The sequence below is a fragment of the Entelurus aequoreus genome, linkage group LG14 (assembly GCF_033978785.1).
Source record: "Entelurus aequoreus isolate RoL-2023_Sb linkage group LG14, RoL_Eaeq_v1.1, whole genome shotgun sequence".
Taxonomy (NCBI): domain Eukaryota; kingdom Metazoa; phylum Chordata; class Actinopteri; order Syngnathiformes; family Syngnathidae; genus Entelurus; species Entelurus aequoreus.
In genome coordinates this window covers 27,576,750-27,602,634 of record NC_084744.1, presented here as the reverse complement: position 1 = coordinate 27,602,634, position 25,885 = coordinate 27,576,750, and the positions used below count along the sequence as shown (strand labels likewise).

The 25,885-nt window shown below is 42.4% G+C and overlaps 1 protein-coding gene, 2 non-coding genes and 4 pseudogenes across 3 annotated transcripts in view; 6 read left to right on the top strand and 1 right to left on the bottom strand.

Moving 5' to 3' along the window:
- Positions 1–25,885, bottom strand: part of LOC133664590 (zinc finger protein 431-like) — a 404,655-nt gene that overhangs the window by 285,880 nt on the left and 92,890 nt on the right. The window lies entirely within an intron of this gene.
- Positions 5,811–5,929, top strand: LOC133665509 (5S ribosomal RNA; annotated as a pseudogene).
- On the top strand, positions 6,277–6,395 carry LOC133665497 (5S ribosomal RNA; annotated as a pseudogene).
- On the top strand, positions 6,741–6,859 carry LOC133665502 (5S ribosomal RNA). The gene has a single exon (XR_009828759.1). It is a non-coding gene; the product is annotated as a 5S ribosomal RNA (ribosomal RNA).
- On the top strand, positions 7,215–7,333 carry LOC133665510 (5S ribosomal RNA; annotated as a pseudogene).
- On the top strand, positions 7,689–7,807 carry LOC133665496 (5S ribosomal RNA; annotated as a pseudogene).
- On the top strand, positions 9,498–9,616 carry LOC133665494 (5S ribosomal RNA). Its single transcript, XR_009828753.1, has one exon. It is a non-coding gene; the product is annotated as a 5S ribosomal RNA (ribosomal RNA).

Genomic DNA, 25,885 nt, shown 5'->3' with positions numbered 1-25,885 from the left:
AAAAAGCACTAACTCCTCAAGCGCCCAAGCACCCTGTGTCGTCTGTGGAGAAAGGGGCCACAGAAAGAGGCTATACTACTGCAAGAAGTTCAAAGCTCTCAAAACAGAAAAGAAGGAGGAAGCAGTTAAAAAAAATTGGTGCTTGTGGCAAGTGCTTGGAGGTCCACGATGGTGATGCAGAGTGCAAGACCAACTTTCTGTGCAAAAGCGAGGGGTGTAAGGATGCTCAAGGTCTGAGTCATCACTACTACTTGTGTCCCAAAGCTGCAAGTAAAGGAGATGGGCCAAGGAGGCCAAAGCCTACTAGCCCAGCAAGAGGGGGATGGAAAAAGTACACAGAAACCCAGGAAAAATTCCTGACACGTCTGCCCCCAGACCTAGCCCAGCAGTGCCGGGATGCATTCTGCAACTCTGTCTCAAAGACATTAATTTCAGCTGTACCCGAGAGGAACTTGCTGGCAGAGAATGGCCTTGAAGAGTACCCTGTCATAATGATGATCCTGCAAGTTACTGCAAATGATGGACAAAGGATCGGAACCCTGATAGACTTGGCGTCCGATACGAACTACATCACTCATGAGGCGGCTGGTGAGCTGAACCTGAGGAGTGAGGATGTGGCACTCATAGTTCATGGAGTCAGGGGGATGCAAGTGACGGTGAAGACCAAGAGTTACCTCCTGAAGATCCGGGTCGCAACTGCAAAAGGAACCCTGGGGTCCCACTAGCTTGTTTGTTACAGGCTGGACAGCATCGCAGAGGCCAATTGCCACGTACCACCCAAAACACTGCAGAAGATATTTCCTGATGTCCCTCGTCATGAACTGGTTCGTCCCACTAAAATCAAGCAAGGAAGGCCTACTCGTCCCTCAAAAAGTGCTCTCCATTGGCGACCTTGTCCTGTGGGATGGTCCCCTTGGGAAAACAGTGGGTGGCTCTCATCCAGATCTCATGGAAAATATTAAAAGTCACAGCCCATGGATCCAGAAGCCACTTCGCCCGCTCCATGCACGCAGCAGCTGTTGCGTGCGAGGAGCATACCAGCAAGAACCCAGTTCATCCACCTCAACTGTCCCAAGCAGTCACGTCTTCTGCCAGCCGTGACTTCATGGACTGGTGGAGGTGGGACAGCATTGGGGCTGCGTGTGAGCCCTGGTGTGGCGGCTGCTGATGTGGGAATTGCCAACCTGGAGGAAATTAGATTACAATCTCTGAGGAGCGGGAACTGGAGCAAATAAAGAGTGGACTGACATACATCAATGGAGATTACCACAGCGAGAAACCACACTGGCATGCAAAGTACCCTTGGGTGGAGGATCCAGCAACATTGCCAAACAACAGGAGAGCATTTGAAGCAACATTCCTGAGGACTGAGAAGCAGTTGGCAAAGGAGCCAAAATGGAAGGCGGCCTAAAAACTCAAGTCCACAAGATGGTTGAGCAGAACACTGCAGTCAAGCTGTCCGTAGAAGAGTTGGCTAGCTGGTCTGGACCCGTATGGTACATCAGCCACTTGATTGCACCAAATCCCCACTCGGTGACAACGCCAGTACACCTCGTTTGGAACAGTAGTCAGAAATTCAGAGGCCAGAGCCTGAACGACCTGCTCATCAAGGGTCCAGACGTCCTCAATGACATCCGTGCTATCCTCATCCGGTTTCGCCAAGGTGTCTTTGCTGCACTTGGGGACATCAAAAAAATGTATAATTCTGTATGGCTTGAGGACCAGGAAGTACACCTACATTGCTTCCTGTGGCGAGACTCTGAGGAAGAGGACTTCCAGGAATATGCCATAACCAGGGTTAACATAGGCGATATCGCTCAAATCGCCATGCGGGAGACGGCCAACCTGCCAATGTTCCACCATCTTCCAGAAGAGCGTCGAGTGCAGGAGCAAGACGCTTATGTAGATGACATCTTGACCTAGCATGATGATCTGAGTCAGCTCAAGCAAATAACCTCAAATGTTGAGCACATCCTGGTAGCCGGAAGATTCTACATGAAGGCATGGGTCTACTCCGGCCAAAGTGGGAGGTCAGAATCAAGCCACTTAAAGAAGGAAGGACCCCCAGTGATGGGCCTCCCAAACCAACTCTCTGAGGGGAACAATAAAGCCCTGGGCCTTGGATATAACCCTGAGAGTGACAAGCTTCACTTGATGGTAGCTGTGAACTTCTCCAAAAAGAGAAAGAAAATGAGACTCGGAGAAAACCTGTCAAGAGAAGAAGTCAGAGCGCAGGTGCCAGATCCACTCAACCGAAGAGAGCTCCTCAGTCAAGTTTCTGGGCTATACGATCCCCTCGGTCTTGCAACTCCTGTCAAACAGAAGGGAGCCATCTTGGTGAGGAGAGCTTTCCAGGAAGCAAAGGTCAACTACGGTCCATCAGTAGATACATGGGATGCACCTTTGACTGAGAGCCTCCGTGAAGATGCCATATGTCTCTTTGAAGAAGACTACGCTGAGCTCAGCCAGTTGAAATTCATTAGAGCCCTGACGCCACCTGATCCGTGTTCCAAGCCCTGTGGCATTACCTTCTCTGATGGTAGTGAACGCTCTTACGGTGCCGTATTGTACCTTCGGTGGTAGTTACCAGAGGACGTGACTATACGGCTGGTCGAAGGCAAAGCCAGGCTGACACTATTAGACAACAAGGGGGACGCTGTCAAAGCTGAGGTCTGCGGAGCAGTCTATGCAGCTCGTCTGAAAAAGCACTTCCAGAAGCACTGCAGCATCCGTGTGGAAAAGTGGTACCACCTGGTTGACAGCCAGACAGTCTTGGGAGCCATCCAACGGGAAAGCTACGGCTGAGTCTGAAGCTAGAACGGATACCAGTGCTATGGAAAACATGCTGCATAGTGCCGGTGCCCAAGAAGCCCATCCCATCGGACTCGAATGACTTCAGACCTGTTGCCCTGACGTCCCAGGTCATGAAGGTCCTCAAGAGACTTGTGCTGGATCAGCTGAGACCACTCGTGGCTCCTTCCCTGGATCCTTTACAGTTTGCATATCAGCCCCATCTAGGAGTGGATGATGCTGTTATCTACCTGCTGCATCATGCTCACTCTCACCTGGATGGTGGGAAGGGCAATATGAGGATCATGTTTTTTGATTTCTCCAGTGCCTTTAACACCATTCAGCCAATTCTGATGAGTGACAAGTTGCTCAGGATGGGTGTCAATTCATCCATTGTCTCCTGGATCACTGATTACTTGTCTGACAGGCCTCAGTTTGTGTGACTGGGGAGCTCCCTGTCGGATACTGTGGTCAGTGGTGTAGGTACTCCACAGGGGACCGTCCTGTCTCCTTTCCTGTTCACCCTGTACACCTCAGACTTCCAGTATAGTTCTAGGTCCTGCCACCTGCAGAAATACTCTGACGACTCTGCTGTGGTCGGGTTTATCAAGGAGGGACAGGAATTGGAGTACAGGACACTGATCGCTGACTTTGTAGAGTGGTCTCAGGCGAACCATCTGGTCCTTAATGTGGACAAGACCAAGGAGCTGGTCATTGACGGAAGAGAGTGACCCCGGTGGAGCCCATCAAGATCCAGGGCCGGGAGGTGGCAGTAGTGGAGCAGTACAAGTACCTGGGAGTCCACTTGAACAGCAGACTAGACTGGAAGGACGACTGCAAAGCTGTTTACAAGAAGGGTATGAGCAGACTCTTTTTCCTGAGGAAACGTAGGTCCTTTAATGTGTGCAGCAAGCTGTTGGAGATATTTTATCAGTCTGTTGTACTTTGCAGTGGTTGGTTGGGGGAGCAGCACCAGCAAAAGGGACTCAAACCGGATTGATAAACTGATCCGGAAAGCCGGCCAAACTATTGGCACGCAGTTGGAGGCGTTTGTGTCAGTGAGGGACAGGAGGACACTGGACAGACTGCTGGCCATCATGGACAATCCTGCCCACCCACTCCACCCGACAATTAAGGGACAGCGGAGCTCATACTCCAACAGGCTCCTCCAGCTTCCTTCCCGCACTGTGCGATTCAAGAACTCCTTCATTCCACACTCCATCCAGCTGTATAATCACTCACCATACAGCAATAGATGATATCTGCCTATTACCTGACACCTGACATGTTAGCTACTTCTCTTTGTTTTTAATGTCTATTTTCTATTTCCTGCTGGATTTACTCTCTATTTAATGCTTCTGCTGTCACATACAGTATACTGTATATACTGTAATATTGTACATGGTCATTGGTATATATTCTATATATGTTATGGACATAATATAATATATCTGTCTATATATTATTCTGTACACATAGATTTTTTTATCGCTATATAAGTCTATTTATACCTGCATGTCCTTTCCATCCTTACACTTTCCATCATTGTAACTGAGCTACTGTGTTGAACAATTTCCCTTGTGGATCATTAAAGTTTGTCTAAGTCTAAGTCTACCTGACATTTTTTGCCAACAGAATTGGGGAGATCCAAGGCAGTACAAATGTCCAAGACTGGTGGTGGATCCCTGGGCCCCTCAATATCGCAGACATTATCTCACGAGGGGCGAGCCCCAAGGCCCTGGACGAAGGCACAAAGTGGCAGTTGGGTCCTGAGTTCCTGAGTCTCCCAGAGAGTGAGTGGCCAGTGAAATCCGCCAAAGATGTTACTGTTGAAGCCAGAGAGAACCTCATTCGCATCCAGAAAAAGGCCTTTGTTGCTGCCCTGACCAGAGCTGGAGGAAAGACGAAATCTAAACCGTAACTAATCTCAAGCCCCGCCGATCTGCACAAACCTCCTGCTGAGGCTGCAGTCACAAGCCTGATGGATATCCAGAGATTTAGCAGCCTGACCAGACTGGAGAAGTCACTCGCACTGCTCTGGAAGGCAGCAAAGAAGTTTCTTCATGGCACAGCCAGGGGAAGACCAAAGTGGGAGGCAGTCCCGGTCGATGGCACAGTCACCGTGGCAGAGAGAGAGGACGCCTTCCGAGACCTCTGTCTGGCGGCACAAGCAGAAGATACCTTTCCCAGCACCACAACAGACCGACTGGTCGTATACAGGGATGAGGAAAGTGGCCTATTGGTATGCGGAGGCAGAATCCAGCACTTCAAAGAAGACGGCTTGGCTGTTCCACTGATCCCCTTTGACACATGGCTGGGGACTCTGCTTGCATGCCAGAGTCACCAAGAAGGGCATGAAGGCGTTGCCGGGACTCTACTCAAAATGAGAAAGAGGGCTTGGGTTGTGTAATAGGGACATTTCTAATAAATAGAGGAGACACGTTGGCAGAAAGGTCCTGGCAACCAGCTTGTCACATTTAAAAATCTGATTTGGAAGTTTATTTCTCGTCTTACAGCCATACTACCCTGCGCACGCCAGATCTCGGAAGCTAAGCAGGTCGGGCTTGGTTAGTACTTGGATGGGAGACTGCCTGGGAATACCAGGTGCTGTAAGCTTTTGGCGACGCGCCCTTTCTCCCTTTTGCTTTTGTCACAACGGCTATCGGTACTTGCCATACTTGTCAATACAGCTACATATTGCTCGTCCAAACAAAACGCTGCTCTCCACCCAAAACATGTTTCTTTAGTTTTAAATCGGTTTGGGATTCATAGACAGATTTGCAGTATCGCCAACAGTGACACATGTGCCTCAAGGCACTTCAGTGCTAACAGTGGAGCAAAAGTACAAAGAGTTAGCCTCAAGGCACTTCAGTGCTAACAGTGGAGCAAAAGTACAAAGAGTTAGACAGGCTGAGAAAAAGAGCAGTGATTTTTGTATCACACATGCGTTGCTCGTTACAGAAAGGTCCTGTCAACCAGCTTGTCACATTTAAAAATCTGACTTTGAGGTTGCTTTCTCGGCTTACGGCCATACTACCCTGAGCATGCCCGATCTCGTCAGATCTCGGAAGCTAAGCAGGGTCGGTCTCGGTTAGTACAAGGGTGGGAGACCGCCTGGGAATACCAGGTGCTGTAAACTTTTGGCGACGCGCCCTTTTGCTTTTGTCACAACGGCTATCGGTACTTGCCATACTTGTCAATACAGCTACATATTGCTCGTCCAAACAAAACGGTGCTCTCCACCCAAAACATGTTTCTTTAGTTTTAAATCGGTTTGGGATTCATAGACAGATTTGCAGTATCGCCAACAGTGACACATGTGCCTCAAGGCACTTCAGTGCTAACAGTGGAGCAAAAGTCCAAAGAGTTAGACAGGCTGAGAAAAAGAGCAGTGATTATTGCATCACACACGCGTTGCTCGTTACAGAAAGGTCTTGTCAACCAGCTTGTCACATTTAAAAATCTGATTTTGAGGTAGCTTTCTCGGCTTACGGCCATACTACCCTGAGCACGTCCGAACTTGTCAGATCTCGGAAGCTAAGCAGCGTTGGGATTGGTTAGTACTTGGATGGGAGACTTCCTGGGAATACCAGGTGCTGTAAACTTTTGGCGACGCGCCCTTTTGCTTTTGTCACAATGGCTATCGGTACTTTCCATACTTGTCAATACAGCTACATATTGCTCGTCCAAACAAAACGCTGCTCTCCATCCAAAACATGTTTCTTTAGTTTTGACTCGGTTTGGGATTGATAGCAAGATTTGCAGTATCGCCAACAGTGACACATGTGCCTCAAGGCACTTCAGCGCTAACAGTGGAGCAAAAGTCCAAAGAGTTACAGGCTGAAAAAAAGAGCAGTGATTATTGTACCACACACGCGTTGCTCGTTACAGAAAGGTCCTGTTAACCAGCTTGTCACATTTAAAGATCTGATTTAGAGGTTGCTTTCTCGGCTTACGGCCATACTACCCTGAGCATGCCCGATCTCGTCAGGTCTCGGAAACTAAGCAGGGTCGGGCTTGGTTAGTACTTGAATGGGAGACTGCCTGGGAATACCAGGTGCTGTAAGCTTTTGGCGATGCGCCCTTTCTCCCTTTTGTTTTCGTCACAACTGCTATCGGTACTTGCCATACTTGTCAATACAGCTACATATTGCTCGTCCAAACAAAACGCTGCTCTCCACCCAAAACATGCTTCTTTAGTTTTGACTCGGTTTGGGATTGATAGCAAGATTTGCAGTATCGCCAACATTGACACATGTGCCCCAAGGCACTTCAGTGCTAACAGTGGAGCAAAAGTCCAAAGAGTTAGACAGGCTGAGAAAAAGAGCAGTGATTATTGTATCACACACGCGTTGCTCGTTACAGAAAGGTCCTGTTAACCAGCTTGTCACATTTAAAGATCTGATTTTGAGGCTGGTTTCTCGGCTTACGGCCATACTACCCCGAGCATGCCCGATCTCGTCAGATCTCGGAAGCTAAGCAGGGTCGGGCTTGGTTAGTACTTGGATGGGAGACTGCCTGGGAATACCAGGTCCTGTAAGCTTTTGGCGACGCGCCCTTTCTCCCTTTTGCTTTTGTCACAACGGCTATCGGTACTTGCCATACTTGTCAATACAGCTACATATTGCTCGTCCAAACAAAACGCTGCTCTCCACCCAAAACATGTTTCTTTAGTTTTGACTCGGTTTGGGATTTATAGACAGATTTGCAGTATCGCCAACAGTGACACATGTGCCTCAAGGCACTTCAGTGCTAACAGTGGAGCAAAAGTCCAAAGAGTTAGACAGGCTGAGAAAAAGAGCAGTGATTATTGTACCACACAAGCGTTGCTCGTTACAGAAAGGTTCTGTCAACCAGCTTGTCACACTTAAAAATCTGATTTTGAGGCTGAATTCTCGGCTTACGGCCATACTACCCTGAGCACGCCCGATGTCGTCAGTTCTCGGAAGCTAAGCAGGGTCGGGCTTGGTTAGTACTTGGTTGGGAGACTGCCTGGGAATACCAGGTCCTGTAAGCTTCTGGTGACGCTCCCAGCATCGGATGCACTTTCCCCATTTTGCTTTTGTCACAACGGCTATCAGTACTTGCCATACTTGTCAATACAGCTACATATTGCTCGTCCAAACAAAACGCTGCTCTTCACCCAAAACATGTTTCTTTAGTTTTGACTCGGTTTGGGATTCATAGACAGATTTGCAGTATCGCCAACAGTGACACACGTGCCTTAAAGGCCTACTGAAATTAAATGTTTTTGTTGAAACGGGGATAGCAGATCTATTCTATGTGTCATACTTGATCATTTCGCGATATTGCCATATTTTTGCTGAAAGGATTTAGTATAGAACAACGACGATAAAGATCGCAACTTTTGGTATCTGATAAAAAAAAGGCTTGCCCCTACCGGAAGTAGCGTGACGTAGTCAATTGAACATATACGCAAAGTTCCCTATTGTTTACAATGATGGCCGCATGAAGTGAGAGAGATTCGGACCGAGAAAGCGACAATTTCCCCATTAATTTGAGCGAGGATGAAAGATTTGTGGATGAGTAAAGTGCAAGTGAAGGACTAGTGGGGCGTTGAAGCTATTCAGATAGGGAAGATGCTGTGAGAGCCGGGGGTGACCTGATATTCAGCTGCGAATGACTACAACAGTAAATAAACATAAGACATATATATACTCTATTAGCCACAACACAACCAGGCTTATATTTAATATGCCACAAATTAATCCTGCATAAAAACACCTACGTGTTTGTTATGCTAGCTCCTAGCTCCTCTGCTAGCTCCTAGCTCCATAGAACACGCCAATACAATTCAAACACCTGATCAACACACACAATCACTCAGCCCAAAAGACCGTTCACCTAACCCAAGGTTCATAAAGCTTATATATTTAAAAAAAAGTTACGTACGTGACGTGCACGTACGGTCAAGCGATCAAATGTTTAGAAGACAAAGCTGCATACTCACGGTAGCACGTCTGCGTCTTTGTCATCCAAATCAAAGTAATCCTGGTAAGAGTCTGTGTTGTCCCAGTTCTCTACAGGCGTCTGTGTATCGAAGTCAAAAGTCCTCCTGGTTAGATTCTCTGTTATCCGAGTTCTTCCATCTTGACTGCAACTTTCGGGAATGTAAACAAAGAAGCGCCGGCTGTGTACGTGTTGCTGCTGACTTCCCTCGCAAAATACGTCGGCTTCCCACCAACAACTTTCTTCTTTGCTTGCTCAGCTTCTTTCTCCATAATGCAATGAACATAATTGCAACAGATTCACCAACACAGATGTCCAGAATACACCCAGAATGAGATGAAAACAGCTATTTCGTATTGGCTTCAATGTGGAAGGCATACCCGTGTTCCCCGGGCTACGTCACGCGCATACGTCATCCTCAGAGGTGTTTCGAACCGGAAGTTTAGCGGCAAATTTAAAATGTCACTTTATAAGTTAACCCGGCCGTATTGGCATGTGTTGCAATGTTAAGATTTCATCATTGATATATAAACTATCAGACTGCGTGGTCGGTAGTAGTGGCTTTCAGTAGGCCTTTAAGGCACTTCAGTGCTAACAGTGCAGCAAAAGTCCAAAGAGTTAGACAGGCTGAGAAAAAGAGCAGTGATTATTGAATCACACACGCGTTGCTCGTTACAGAAAGGTCCTGTTAACCAGCTTGTCACATTTAAAAATCTGATTTTGAGGCAGCTTTCTCGGCTTACGGCCATACTACCCTGAGCACGCCCGATCTCGTCAGATCTCGGAAGCTAAGCAGGGTCGGGCTTGGTTAGTACTTGGTTGGGAGACTGCCTGGGAATACCAGGTGCTGCAAGCTTTTGGCGATGCGCCCTTTCTCCCTTTTGCTTTTGTCACAACGGCTATCGGTACTTGCCATACTTGTCAATACAGCTACATATTGCTCATCTAAACAAAACGCTGCTTTCCACCCAAAACATGTTTCTTTAGTTTTGACTCTGTTTGGGATTCATAGACAGATTTGCAGTATAGCCAACAGTGACACATGTGCCTCAAGGCACTTCAGTGCTAACAGTGGAGCAAAAGTCTAAAGAGTTAGACAGGCTGAGTAAAACAGCAGTGATTATTGTATCACACACGCGTTGCTCGTTACAGAAAGGTCCTGTCAACCAGCTTGTCACATTTAAAAATCTGATTTTGAGGCTGATTTTGAGGCTGATTTCTCTGCGTACGGCCATACTACCCTGGGCATGCCCCATTTCGTCAGATCTCGGAAGCTAAGCAAGGTCGGGCTTGGTTAGTACTTGGATGGGAGACTGCCTGGGAATACCACGGTTTAAAAGAGTTTTTATTAATAATTTGATGAGGTTTAGTAATACCTCTGTCTTTCCATGTTGTCCATTTTACCTCATTTTTATTAATTATGATATTAGGATTGTACCAAAGCGGTTGATTTACAGATTCCAGATTGGGTTGATTCCAAGTATTTTCTGACACAGTTTTAGAATGTTAAAGGTGGCTTCTATGGGGCTCTGCCTCAATTCGTTAGGTATTGTTTTAATATAATATAAACTCCTCACATCAATGTCCAAATTCATTAACATATTTTTTTCTATGTTGACCCAGTCCTTATCTGCAGAAGAATGGAATAAGTGGCTTGCTTGTTCACAACCGAAGGAGATATAATAATGTAAGAAGTTTGGTAATTGTAGTACTCCTTTATCTTGTGTACAAGACAACCTTACGTATGAACAACTGGCCTTCTTTCCACACCATATAAAATGTGATATCATTGTACGTATTTTCTTAAACCAACTTTTGTTAATTACGACTGGCATCATTTTTAGTACCGTATTTTCCGCACCATAAGCCGCACCTAAAAACCACAATTTTTGTCAAAAGCAGACAGTGCGGCTAATAACCCGGTGCGCCTTATATATGGATTAATATTCATATTTATTTTCATAAGGTTTAGGTCTCGCAACTACGGTAAACAGTCGCCATCTTTTTTCCCCGTAAAAGAGGAAGCGCTTCTTCTTCTACGGTAAGCAACCGCCCCATAGAAGAGGAAGCGCTTCTTCTTCTACTGTAAGCAACCGCCAAGGTGAGCACCCGCCCCCGGAGAAGAAGAAGCTCACGGATATTTAATTTCATTTGTTTTTCTGTAAAGACAACAAAATGTCTCCTACTAAGAGACACGCGTACAAGGTTCCACTGGCTTTTGATATTCATGTGAACCGCACTGTGGATACAACGGGAGCACGTACGGTGAATATTCGCACCACAGGGAATGAGAAGTCGTCCTACTGTGGTTCTAGCTTGCCATGCTAACGGCCAGAAACTTCCACCCACGGTGATATTCAAAAGGAAGACCTTGCCAAAAGAGAACTTTCCAGCCGGCGTCATCATAAAAGCTAACTCGAAGGGATGGATGGATGAAGAAAAGATGAGCGAGTGGTTGATAGACGTTTACGCGAAGACACCGGGTGACTTTTTTCACGCAGCGCCGTTCCTGTTGATCTACGACTGCATGCGCGTCCACATCACAGATGGTGTCAAAAAACAAGTGAAGCACACCGAAGAAGAATAATTCGAGGGATTTGTAGATGAGTAATAACTTCAGAAAGTGAGCTTTAAATGTTTATTTTGTGTGTTGTGTGACACTAACGTATGAGCAACGTTGAGTTATTGATGTTGCTATTGCTCTGCACTATTTTGAGTGTTACTATTTTTGTGATTGCACATTTGCACATTACATTTTGGGAGTGAACAGAGTTGTTAGAACGCTGGTTTGTAATATATTATTAAAGTTTGACTGACCTATCTGACTGTTTTGTTGACATTCCCTTTAGCGTAGCGTAGGTGCGGCTAATAGCACGGGGCGGCTAACAGGTAAACAAAGTTTTGAAATATGCCGTTCATTAAACGTGCGGCTAATAACACGGGGCGCCTTATGGTGCGGAAAATACGGTATATAATTAACTGCTGGCAGTATCATCATTTTTACTATGTTCACCCGACCCCAAAGTGATATTTGGAGACGTGACCAGCGTTCCAATTCTTATTTTTTAAATGTTTAAAATTTGGATCTCTGCTTGTATAAAGGTTTGGTGTAATATGTAGTCCTAGATAAATGATTTATGCCTCTTTCCATTTAATTTTGGAGTTCTGAACTTGTGATTTCGTGCAGTGTTTATTAAAGGCCTACTGAAATGAATTTTTTAAATTTAAACGGGGATAGCAGATACATTCTATGTGTCATACTTGATCATTTCGCGATATTGCCATATTTTTGCTGAAAGGATTTAGTATAGAACAACGACGATAAAGTTCGCAACTTTTGATCTCTGATAAAAAAAAAAGCCTTGCCCCTACCGGAAGTAGTGTGACGTCATAGGTTGAAGGTCTCCGCACATTTTCCCATTGTTTACAATGCAGCGAGAGCAATTCGGTCCGAGAAAGCGACGATTACCCCATTAATTTGAGCGAGGATGAAAGATTCGTGGATGAGGAATGTGAGAGTGAAGGACTAGAGTGCAGTGTAGGACATATCTTTTTTCGCTCTGACCGTAACTTAGGTACAAGGGTTCATTGGATTCCACACTTTCTCCTTTTTCTATTGTGGATCACGGATTAGTATTTTAAACCACATCGGATACTATATCCTCTTGAAAATGAGAGTCGAGAACGCGAAATGGACATTCACAGTGACTTTTATCTCCACTACAATACATCGGTGAAGCTCTTTAGCTACGGAGCTAACGTGATAGCATCGGGCTCAAATGCAGATAGAAACAAAATAAATAAACCCCTGACTGGAAGGATAGACAGAAAATCAACAATACTATTAAACCATGGACATGTAAATACACGGTTAATGCTTTCTAGGCTGGCGAAGCTTAACAATGCTGTTGCTAACGACGCCATTGAAGCTAACTTAGCAACGGGACCTCACAGAGCTATACTAAAAACATTAGCTACCCACCTACGCTAGCCAGCCCTCATCTGCTCATCAACACCCGTGCTCACCTGCGTTCCAGTGATCGACGGAGCGACGAAAGACTTCACCCGATCATAGATGCGGTCGACGGCCCGGAGACGGAGGAAGTCAAGGTGAGGTCGGCGGCTAGCGTGTCTGCTATCCATCTCAAAGTCCTCCTGGTTGTGTTGCTGTAGTCCGCCGCTAATACACCGCGCCGCTAATACACCGATCCCACCTACAACTTTCTTCTTTGCAGTCTTCATTGCTCATTAAACAAATTGCAAAAGATTCACCAACACAGATGTCCAGAATACTGTGGAATTTTGAGATGAAAACAGCTTTTTTGTGTTTGATTCAAAGGTGTACCAATACTTCCGTTTAACTTGTGACGTCACTCGCATACGTCATCATACAAAGACGTTTTCAACCGGAAGTTTAGCGGGAAATTTAAAATTGCACTTTATAAGTTAACCCGGCCGTATTGGCATGTGTTGCAATGTTAAGATTTCATCATTGATATATAAACTATCAGACTGCGTGGTCGGTAGTAGTGGCTTTCAGTAGGCCTTTAAGTGGTAATATTTCACATTTTTCCCAATTTACTTTATACCCTGATAAACAGCCATATTCAGTGATGACATTATTGATATAGTGAAGAGAGGAGTCAACATGTGACAGGTAGAGAATTATGTCATCACAATACATCGATAGCTTATTATACCGAGAGACAATTTTTATACCATGAATATTATTTTCACTTCTTATATTTGCATGGCGTTCAATATATGTATCTCTGTCTGGACTGGAGCCTGCAGTGCCTCAGACTGGAAGTCTCTGCAGAGAGTGGTGAGGACGGCGGAAAAGATCATCAGGACTCCTCTTCCTCCTATCCAGGAGATCGCTAAAAGCCGCTGCCTGACCAGGGCTCAGAAAATCTGCAGAGACTCCTACCGCCCCCACCAAGGAATGTTTTCACTTTTGGACTCTAGAAAGAGGTTCCGCAGCCTCCGTAGCAGAACCTCCAGGTTCTGTAACAGCTTCTTCATAAACGTGGATGCATATGCAAAAGTGCAATCAGAGCCGGCCCAAGGCATAAGCGTACTAAGCGCTTGCTTAGGGCCCCGCAGCCACCAGGGGGCCCCCAAAAGCAATTAACAAAAAAATCTTATTTTTTATTTTTTGCATGTACGAGTCTGACTGATGATTTCTAAATGATCAAAGATCAGTGAGTTGTACCCAAATCTTTGGATAGCTCTGCGGATAGCCTGCACTCTTCCTGTGACTGTTGCATCTGCAGAGCGGAGCTTTTCCAAGCTCAAATTAATAAAAAACTACTTGAGATCTTCCATGGCTCAAGAAAGACTGAGTGGACTGGCAGTGATTAGTATTAATAACAAAGTCGGCCATCAGATTTCTTACAGTGATGTCATAAATGACTTTGCCTCCATAAAAGCCAGGAAGCACAGGTTTTAAGGAGTTTGAGTTTGAGTTTGAGTTTATTTCGAACATGCAAGCATACAACATGATACATCACAATTTCCAGTTTCTTTTCAACATGTTCGAAAAGGAGTGGGAAGAAGCAGAGCTTATTTAATCCTACCCCTTTTCTTTACATAACAGTTGCAAAACTTTTTGTTCACTTCCTGTTCACAATTTTTTCACAATAAACTCCATAAGTAATCACAATAAAAATAAATAATAGTAAGAATTTAATAATAATAATTGGTGAAGTAAGTCATACTTCATATGATGAGATAAGTAAGATTACTTTAAGAATGAATGAATGGATGGATGAAATAAATTGAGAATGTTTGTCATGGTTCTTCTTCTTTGTACTTTGTAAACACTTTAAGTTTGAAGAGTTTCTTGAAGTGTATCATATTAGTACATTGTTTGATTGCTTTGCTTAATCCATTCCATAATTTAATTCCACATACTGATATACTGAAGGTCTTAAGTGTTGTACGTGCAAACAAATGTTTTAAATTACGTTTTTCTCTAAGATTATATTTCTCCTCTTTTTTTGAGAAGAATTGTTGTATATTCTTGGGTAGCAGGTTATAGTTTGCTTTGTGCATAATTTTAGCTGTTTGCAAATTCACTATGTCGTGGAATTTCAGTATTTTTGATTCAATAAATAAAGGGTTTGTATGTTCTCTATATCCAACATTATGTATTATTCTAACTGATCTTTTTAACACCGTTAATGAATGAAGTGTACTTTTGTAATTATTATGTGGAGTGGGTGGAGTGGTGTGGGTGGTGAAGAACAGAGGAACAAAACTGTGATGTGATGGTCAAATGTGTGAATTAAGGACCTTAGTAGTTTATTTTGATTTTTACCCCAAAAATTTTTTGCACATCGTTATGTACATTTACATAGTTTTAATATGTAGTAACTTTATATTTGTTTATAAACCGTTATGTTACCTTGTTTCTGGTCACTCTGTTCATTAATATTATTTAAGTATTTGCTTGATATTTAATTTAATTATGTTGTTTTTTGTACAATTGAATTTGTTCCTTTTTATATATATTTAAGTGATTTTATTGTTGCACTTTATTGTTTTTCTTGCACTACGAATTATTTTTGCACATTGCTGTTTCAGGTTTTTGTTACCAAAAATAATAAAGTGAATCAGAATCAGCTTTAATGTCCAGTTATGTTTAACACACATGGAATTTAACTTCAGTAGACTGCGCTCTCTTTGTACAAAGTAAACATTAAATATGAACAATTAACTACAAATATAAACTAGTAATTAAAGACTAATATGTACAAGACTGATGAGACAAGATGACACTTTTACTGTAAATACAAAGCTTGGACTGTTCAACCCCAGGCCACTCACGTAGCTGAATGTTTTCTACATTTTAAGATTAGGAACAATATGTGGCACTCTGGACATCATTCGTTCATTCATTGGTATTATTTATGTTCTTAACTGGGCCACCCCCATATCTTTATAAATGACATGTCATTTGTAAAGACATACCAGGCTGACAATAGGATAATGTAAACAACACTGCCAGAGCCGCAATGAGTTTATAGTAGGTGTGTGAATGATCAACAATCAATATTATTGGCAGAAATAAAGGGCCCCAAAATCAAATTTTGCTTAGGGCCCCATGGAGGCTTGCAATATATTATAAATATAAATGAATAGTAATCTGTTAATTTATATATGCACCTTATTGCTCTTTTATCCTGCACTACAACGAGCTAATGCAACAACATTTTGTTGTTATCTGTCTGCAAAGTTCAAATTTGAATGACAATAAAAGGAAGTCTAAGTCTGTCTAGTCTAGTCTAAATAACCAAATTGAATAATAATCCAGATGCAGGACATCCCTTTTTTACTCCTCTTTTTAATGAAAAAGGTTCTGAAATATGATTATTGGTTTTGACTGATGCCATGGGCCTTGTGTAAAGCATTTTAATCCATTGTATTGATTATTTGCAGAGAATCCTTGTTTACAAACTGAGCACATTAATTAAAATTCTCCAGTGTGCATTCTTTTGTTTATCAAGCATTTCACAGAGCATCTTTTATTTCAAACTGAGCACATTCATATTTTTCTTCAGTGTGCATTCTTTTGTTTGTTATCAAAGGTTTCTTCACAGATATTTTTTTATTACAAACTGAGCCCAATAATGGGTTTTTTCCTGTGTGTATTATTTTGTTTTGTTATCATGTTTTTCACAGAGCATCTTTTATTACAAACCGAGCACATTAATGTTTTTTTCTTCAGTCTGCATTATTTTGTCTATCAAAAGTTTCTTCAAAGAGTATTTTCTTACAAACTGAGAACATTTAAGATTTCTCCAGTGTGTATTTTTAAAATCTTTTATCAATAGTTATCAATAGTTTTTCAAAATAAGCCTTTGAGGACTTCCCATCTTTTTTTATGTTTTTTGGCATCATCATCATTTTCAAACATATAACTTTCTAAAGTAAAAAAAATACTGAATTCATGTTTTAAAGAAAGTAATACTAAGTGAATATCTGTTTTTGGCCTTAAAAATAAACCTTTTACTGAGTACTATTGTACGAAAGCCTATTGTGTGCCTTTAACCAGTTTTGTAATGTTCCTATGCATTTAGGTTGATAGGTCAATCTGTGACGTCATTTCCCCTTTAAAGCACGTCTTTGTCAGAATAGCCGGTTTCAATCAGTGGTGGCAGCCAGCCTTGTGTGCGTTGACGACTAAATGTAAGTTTGTCACATACTGTTACAGCATTTGAACTGACTGTCGTGCCTTGCTACTTCTGCAAATGTTTGGTGCATTGTATGCTAAGATCAGTTGTTTTTGGGTCGATTGAGAGCTAATTAGTCTCGTTGACGGCGTTTACATTTACGTGTAGTTTATTTAACGTCATTGCAACTGCGATGGCGGAGTTTGGCCTTTAGATGGCGACATAGACCACATAATCGCCATGTATGGCTCTGAAGCTTAGAAACTTGTTGGAAGTTCATACATAGTTAAATGCAGTATATATGTTGTTGTTATGCACACTTTTATATTATATTATATTATGTTATATTATGTATGCATATCCATGTATATTGCTGCATATTAATGAGTATATAATTGGATTGTAATATTTCCTCTTTTCTCTATTTGTTTAGACCACACACACACACACACACACACACACAAAACCATACACATTTAAATCTACCTTTCAACAATAAAGATGATTAAAGGATTCTCTGGCCGGAATCTGTCCATTGTGTCCCAACTCTAAAAGAACTACTATCCCTTCCTTACATTGGTCCTTCGAGCCGAATAGAGTTCCACCATCAGACACTATGGAGTCATCACCTGCTGATCACCAGCCCTCTGTCAGGCCAAAGAGAGACATTCGACTACCACAGCATTTGGCCCCTTACGATGTCACCCTCCTTCCCTCTCAACTGCCTGCTGCCCAAATCTCCTCACTACCAGTAGGACAACACGGTGAAGCAAGGCCAACCAGAGCTAGGAGTGCGTCAGAGTACCAGTCATCTGCTTCTTCACGTCGATCCTCTCGGCGATCGCATGGGCTTCAACTGCTCCAAAATATTCCGGATGTTCAAACAGCTGCCCTAGAGGAGCGAATTAAAGGTTTGGAGCTTGCTGACCTACAGCAAGAAATAGAGGAGGAAAGGAAAGCTGACTTGAAGGCGAAGAGATTGGATGCACAAGCTAAAGAAGGACAAAGACTACAAGAGGATGCTCACCTTGCCAAGGAGAATATGGCAAGGGAAATGGAACGGCGCAGACACTTAAAGAAACTGGAGAAAGACTTACACATTGCCCGTATTGTCAAGTCTTTCCTGTCGGAGTCTGAAGATGATGCAATGTCAACAACGTCAGCTCCGCCCGCTACTGACATGCTTCAGCTCCCATCAATAACTCCAATGAAATCCGCTGCCGCTATCCCGATTACACAGCCATTGACAACGATTCCCATTCCTGTGCAAGGTGCACAAACTTGTGTCCCGACTTTAGTAGCCCCCACTACAACTCCTGCATCTGTGTCTTTCACAAGTCAACATATGCCAGTCATTCCCACATCTAGTTATGCATCAACAATGACACATGCAGCCGCAGTGCCACAAACCATGCAAACTTCTGTACCACAACCACCAGTTCCAGCTGGTGCACCTCCTCCTGCTGGGCAGTATGTTCAATACACATTACCATCTGCTACTCCAGCCTCGGCAGCACCACCCTGGCCCTACCCGGGCATCGAGACGCTGATCGCTACATCCTATGGCATTCCCAAACCAGTACTTCCAAGGTTTGAGAGTGGCCGGGAAAGTGATTTCGCCCTACTCAAGATGGCGCTAGAGAACTTGATGAATAGTCATCCTCACCTCAGCGAGCAATATAAATATCAAGTTCTACTAAATCAGCTCAAACTCCCTAACGATCTGCAGTTAGCCAAGTCATTCATGTATGACCCAAACCCGTACACGGCTGCGCTAGGGGCTCTACAAGACAAATATGGCCAGCCTAGACAACTAGTACAGAGTGAACTAGGAGCTATCCTGAACTCACCAGCCATCAGAGTGGGGGATGCAGAAGCTTTCGACACCTTCGCTCTCTCAGTTCAGACCTTAGTTGGTATGCTGCGGACTTTAGAGGGACCCCTTGGATGCGAGCTCAAATGTGGTTCTCACGTTGACCGCCTCATAAGTAAAATGCCTCCTGCTCACCGAGACGGATTTATGGAATACTGTCTTTGTCGAGGCATTCTACAGCCAGGTACCAACCAAACTTACACCCTGCCCGACCTGGCATCCTGGCTTCAAGTTAAAGCTCAAGCTAAGCGCCTCGCCAGCCGAGTCACTCACCTCTACAACCCGGGGCCTCCTCCTGCCAAGAGGGATTATAATAGTCCATGGCCCAAACAAAGGACAGCATCAATTCTCTTATGTTCTGGTGGAACCGGTAGCAGCAAGAGCACCGCTGGAATAAGGGCCCGCACTTCCTTTACCTGCCAGAAAATGAGTGGCCCAATTTGCCTTCATCTGAACTGGAACCGGATGCCACAGAGCTAAGGAAATCCGCCTTCGTTGGAACTATTTCCTGTGCTTCATCCACTCAGCTTACTGATTTCAGTAAGTTCTCCACATGGAAACAGCTTCTACAAGAGACAGCTAGCTCCCTTCATGGGGCGGCTGATGCTGGTGCTTCATCCCCACCTTCCGCCGTGGATTTTCTGCAAGCCGAAAAACTTATATTGCAAAGGGTTCAAGGAGATTGTTTCCCAGAAGAGTTGAGAGCGCTCAAGGCTGGACGGTCTCTGCCTTCAGACAGTCGACTTGCATCACTTTCACCAGAATATGAAGGAGCCACAGGATTACTCAGAGTTGGTGGACGGTTGCGGCATGCGGAGAGTTTAGATTGGGAGAGAATCCACCCTATAATCTTGGATCCAAGCCACCATGTGACAAAGCTTGTCATAAAGGAACATGATGAAGTACTGTTGCACCCTGGCCCAGAAAGAGTTCTTGCTGAAATACGACGTAGATTTTGGATCTTAAGGGGCAGAGAAGCAATACGGAAACATCAGTATACATGTCTAGAATGTCGTCGTTGGAAAGCCAAGCCTGACATTCCTAAAATGGCTGATTACCCCCCTGCTCGACTGCGACTTCATAAGCCACCTTTCTATTCAACTGGAGTTGATTGCTTTGGACCTCTCCAAGTGAAAATTGGGCGCCGCACAGAGAAACGATGGGGTATTATCTATAAGTGCATGACAACTCGTTCTGTACACTTGGAACTACTGGAGAATCTTGATACGGACGCATTCCTGCTATCCTTAAGAAGATTCATCTCACGACGCGGCAAACCCTTTGAACTCCTCATGGACAATGGTACCAACTTTGTTGGTGGAGAACGTGAATTACGTGAAGCAGTTGCTTCAATGGAACCACAGTTGAGAGAGCAACTTGCAGAGCACCAGATTTCATTCCGATTCAATCCTCCAAGCGCACCACATTTTGGGGGCACATGGGAGAGAGAAGTAAAATCCATTAAGACAGCACTCAGAGTTGTTCTCAAAGACCAAACAGTCCCTGAACCAGTATTACTGACAACATTGATAGAGGTTGAAGGCATAATGAATGCTAAACCTCTTGGTTACCTGTCTTCGGACGCCTCAGACCCAGACCCAGTCACGCCCAATCTCCTTCTTATGGGCCGTCACGATTCATCTCTACCTCAAGCAATCTACGATCCCTGTGGTCTCGGAAAAAGACGTTGGAGGCACAGCCAAGTCCTAGCAGATCACTTCTGGTCATCTTTCATCCAGCATTACCTGCCAGGGCTTCAAGAACGTAACAAGTGGAGGAACGATGGCAAGACCCTTTTGGCCGGTCAAGTTGTCTTGATAGTGGATCCTCAACTCCCCCGAGGATCGTGGCCTGTAGGACGGATCACTCAGACACATCCAGGAGCAGATGGACGGGTCCGGACTGCCAGAGTACAAGTGAAGAATCGCACCTACCTTCGCCCAGTCGCCCGACTGATCATGCTTCCACCTCTTGATGACGAGGACACTACCTCATAGACTTTCTTCTAGTTCCAAATGCCATACGGACAGTTGGGGGCGGCTGTGTACGAAAGCCTATTGTGTGCCTTTAACCAGTTTTGTAATGTTCCTATGCATTTAGGTTGATAGGTCAATCTGTGACGTCATTTCCCCTTTAAAGCACGTCTTTGTCAGAATAGCCGGTTTCAATCAGTGGTGGCAGCCAGCCTTGTGTGCGTTGACGACTAAATGTAAGTTTGTCACATACTGTTACAGCATTTGAACTGACTGTCGTGCCTTGCTACTTCTGCAAATGTTTGGTGCATTGTATGCTAAGATCAGTTGTTTTTGGGTCGATTGAGAGCTAATTAGTCTCGTTGACGGCGTTTACATTTACGTGTAGTTTATTTAACGTCATTGCAACTGCGATGGCGGAGTTTGGCCTTTAGATGGCGACATAGACCACATAATCGCCATGTATGGCTCTGAAGCTTAGAAACTTGTTGGAAGTTCATACATAGTTAAATGCAGTATATATGTTGTTGTTATGCACACTTTTATATTATATTATATTATGTTATATTATGTATGCATATCCATGTATATTGCTGCATATTAATGAGTATATAATTGGATTGTAATATTTCCTCTTTTCTCTATTTGTTTAGACCACACACACACACACACACACACACACAAAACCATACACATTTAAATCTACCTTTCAACAATAAAGATGATTAAAGGATTCTCTGGCCGGAATCTGTCCATTGTGTCCCAACTCTAAAAGAACTACTATCCCTTCCTTACACTATATTTCAATTAACTAAATTATGACTGTCAATGAACTCTCCTAAAATAACAGAAACCACATCAAGCTTCATAAACAAACCAATACTTAAAACACATTTTTTCAACTTCCTCCCAAAACGAAGACACAATATGACAATACCAAAACAAATGCAGGGTGGATTCAGACTCCTGACAACAAAATAGGCAATCATCTGACAACAAAATAGGCAATCATCTGACAACAAAATCGGCAATCATCTGACCTTGTCACATTCCATAGTTTTAACATTTTTCCCGTGGGTAAGAAGTTATAAATAATTTTATTTTGAAAACAACGATTTTCGGTAGTAGTTTTGTAGATGAATTTGAATATTGCATCCCACGGCAACGGGCAGTCCAAAAAGTCCTCCCATTTTCCATATGTGTTGTATGGGGCAGCCTTCAGAGATTTCTTTATTCAATAAAAATTCTATATTTTTCTATTTATTTTAGTTCCTTTTTGTCAACTAGAATTTCTTATTAGAGGTTTACAAACTAATAATTTAGTAGTTCCATAATTAATTATTTGTTTCCATCGTTTCCCAATGACTCCAGTTAGTTGATTAAATGAAAAGCTTGAACAAGCATCACCATACATAGTTGCAAATTCATCATACTCCATAATATTACCATTCTCATTGATAATATAATTGACAAAAATGATTCCTTTTTCAAACATATTTTTCCAAAAGAAAGGCTTTCCATCTATTACAATATTAAGAGTTCATCCATATTATCTGCTGCAAAATGTCATTTCCTTTTTCTGGCAGATAAAATTGAAAACACCACCATGAGTGGATTGTTTCCTTTATGAACCCCGCCATGTTTCCCAGCAGACTCTCTACATAAGAAAAATGGGAGGGGATCACTTGTAAAAACGGATACAATTTCTTTTGATACAGTACATGTTTTTTGTCAACCAGGACACTTGTGTACCACTCACTGTTTACATACATCTTTGGAACAATTGATACTTTTAAAGAATTTTCAGGCCCCCATATTCATATTCATTGTACAAAACCTTTCTTTCAATCTTTTCTGGTTTGCCGTCCCAGATAAAATGGAAGACCCTCCGCTCATTAACCTTAAAAAAGTTTTGTGATGGAGCTGGTTATGACAAAAACAAATAAATAAATTGAGGAATAATTAACGAGTTGACAATAGATATTTTACCATACAAGGTTAAGGATTTCCCTTTCCATAATTGCATAATTTTATCCAGCTTTCTGAGTCGATTATCATAATTTACTGAGCCTAGATCTTACAGGTTCTCTGGGACAACAACACCAAGTATGTTAACTGGTCCATCTGTCCACAAAACAGGCACTTTGCATTCCATTCGAAAGGAAGTTCCCTTTAGATTTCCGATCCTTAATATTTTACATTTATCATAATTAAGCTTAAACCCAGATTGCTGTGAAAATAGGTCCAAATGAGGATTGGGGCTGATAAAGAAGCTTGTATCGTCTGCATACATTGTTATTTTACTTTCAATATTATTACTACTGAGCCCTTCAATATTTTTATTCAATCTAACTTTAATCGCCAATATTTCCATAGCAATAATAAATAAGTATGGAGACAAAGGGCACCCTTGTTTTAGACCTCTTAATAGAGGTATTGTCCCAGAGATGTATCCATTATTGATAATTCTATAGTTCGTTTTATTATATAGCGTCTTGATCCAGTACAGCGTTTCTCAAAGTGTGGGGCGCGCCCCACTGGTGGGGAATAGAGACATGACAGGTGGGGCGCGAGGAACGGGAGGAAATTTCACTTTACTTTTTTTTTTTTTTAAATTATATTCTTAGATTTTTTTTTTTTACTATGCTTTCATTTTCTATACACACTGTAAATCACTTTGTGATTCTGTCTGTGGAATCCGCTATATAAATAAATGTAAATTACTTATTTTTCCTGTAGACTTTACATTTCTAGGTAGGAGCGCAAGTTTGACAGACATAGCAACAGTTACTAATGGGGGCGGGGCTAAGCGGAAGCTCTGTGAATGACGAGTCACTGTGCGAGGATTTGCTGTTTTGCAAATACATAAAAAATAGAGCCACTGCTGATGAGCTGTTCGAGATAATGGACAGTTTCCTCAAAGAACACAACCTTAAATGGGAAAACTGTGTGGGCTTTTGCTCTGATGGCGCACAGACCATGGCAGGGTAAAGAAACGGGCTGCAGGCTCTAAGTCCCCCTGCCCCTGAATCAGCCCCAGTGCCCCCACATGAGGAAGAAGGTGAGCAGCTGTGTGTGTTGAAATAATAATAATAATAATAATAATATAATACAAAATATAATACATTTTACTAGTCTCAAGAATCAGTGGTGCAGCAAATAAATGACTCAAAATTAATTCCATTGTATTCAGAATACCATTAAAATGCATAATTGTATGTAAAATAGCATCAAAAAATGTTGCCGCTGTGTTGGGGGCCCTGTAAAGATTCTCTTCATGGGGCCCAAAATCCCTAGCGGCGCCCCTGTTCACTGGCTCTGTCTTGCCAAAATGCATAGCTCCTCCTTTTTTTTTTGCAAAGATTGCAAAGTGGCACTTTTATTTTATTTATTATTATGCATCAAGTTATTTGATTTATTATTGAACTTGAAGCAAGTTATAACACTTTTATTTTCTTTATTATTGAACTTGATGCAAGTTATAACACTTTTATTTGATTTATTATTGAACTTGATGCAAGTTATAACAATTTTTTTGGTTTATTATTGAACTTGATGCAAGTTATAACACTTTTGATTTATTATTGAACTTGATGCAAGTTATAACACTTTTGTTTTATTTATTATTGAACTTGATGCAAGTTATTTGATTTATTATTGAACTTGATGCAAGTTATAACACTTTTGTTTTATTTATTATTGAACTTGATGCAAGTTATTTGATTTATTATTGAACTTGATGCAAGTTATTTGATTTATTATTGAACTTGATGCAAGTTATTTGATTTATTATTGAACTTGATGCAAGTTATACCACAGCTGCACAGTTATTTTATTTATTATTGAACGTGATGTTATTTTATGTTATTGAGTTTGAATGTATACAACTTGATGTTACTTGATGTTCAATAAATTTGAAAATGTTAAGCTTGGCATTAGCGTTCTGTTGGGGCGATGGGGGCAGGTGGGGCTTGAAAACTCCCCCTTGTCCAAAGTGGGGGATGACAAAAAAAAGTTTGAGAACCACTGATCCAGTACAATAAGGAGTTGCCAAAATTGAAAAAAACTAAGCTTTTACAAATAAAATCTATGCTAATTTTGTCAAATACCTTCTCCAGGTCGGCTACAAAAAATAATCCTCTTTTATTTTCCATATTATAATTTTCTATAATTTGTAATAACTGTCTAATATTGTTTCCTATGTTTCTTCCTTGTAGGAAGCCTGATTGATCTTGGTGAATAATATATGACAAAACAGACTTAAGTCGTGTAGCCAAACATTTAGCCAGGATCTTAGCATCGTAACACTGAAGTAAACAATAAACAATCAAATGCAGATACTTTTTCTTATGCCTTCTGATCTCTCTCTCTTTCTCTCTCTCTCTCTCTCTCTCTCTCTCTCTCTCTCTCTCTCTCTCTCTCTCTCTCTCTCTCTCTCTCTCTCTCTCTCTCTCTCTCTCTCTCTCTCTCTCTCTCTCTCTCTCTCTATGTCCACTACTTGCTGTCCATATCCAACCCCCCCGCCCCCCTCCACACCCCTGATTGTAAATAATGTAAATAATTCAATGTGATTATCTTGTGTGATGACTGTATTATGATGATAGTATATATGATAGTATATATCTGTATCATGAATCAATTTAAGTGGACCCCGACTTAAACAAGTTGAAAAACTTATTCGGGTGTTACCATTTAGTGGTCAATTGTACTGAATATGTACTTCACTGTGCAACCTACTAATAAAAGTCTCAATCAATCAATCAATCAACATTGCCCCCTTGTGGTGGAAAATTACAACAGTCGTAACTCCCTTCCACATGCTCCAATCTTCCTGAATTTTTGGATGGTGGGTCGAGAGCATTGTCATTCTACATCCTGGATGCAAATTCAAAATTACATTGTTCATACTCGGCACATTTGCTAACACAGTTTTGTTAACATGCTCAATAAGATTCAATTCAAATGTAATACAAGTAATAAGTAAGACTTTATTTGTACACTTAAGTAGATCTGTTTTCAGGTAAAAAAGATGCTACCTCACTAAAAAGATTAATTGTTTAACTATTTATTTTCCATGAATTAATTTAGATCCAGAACACACA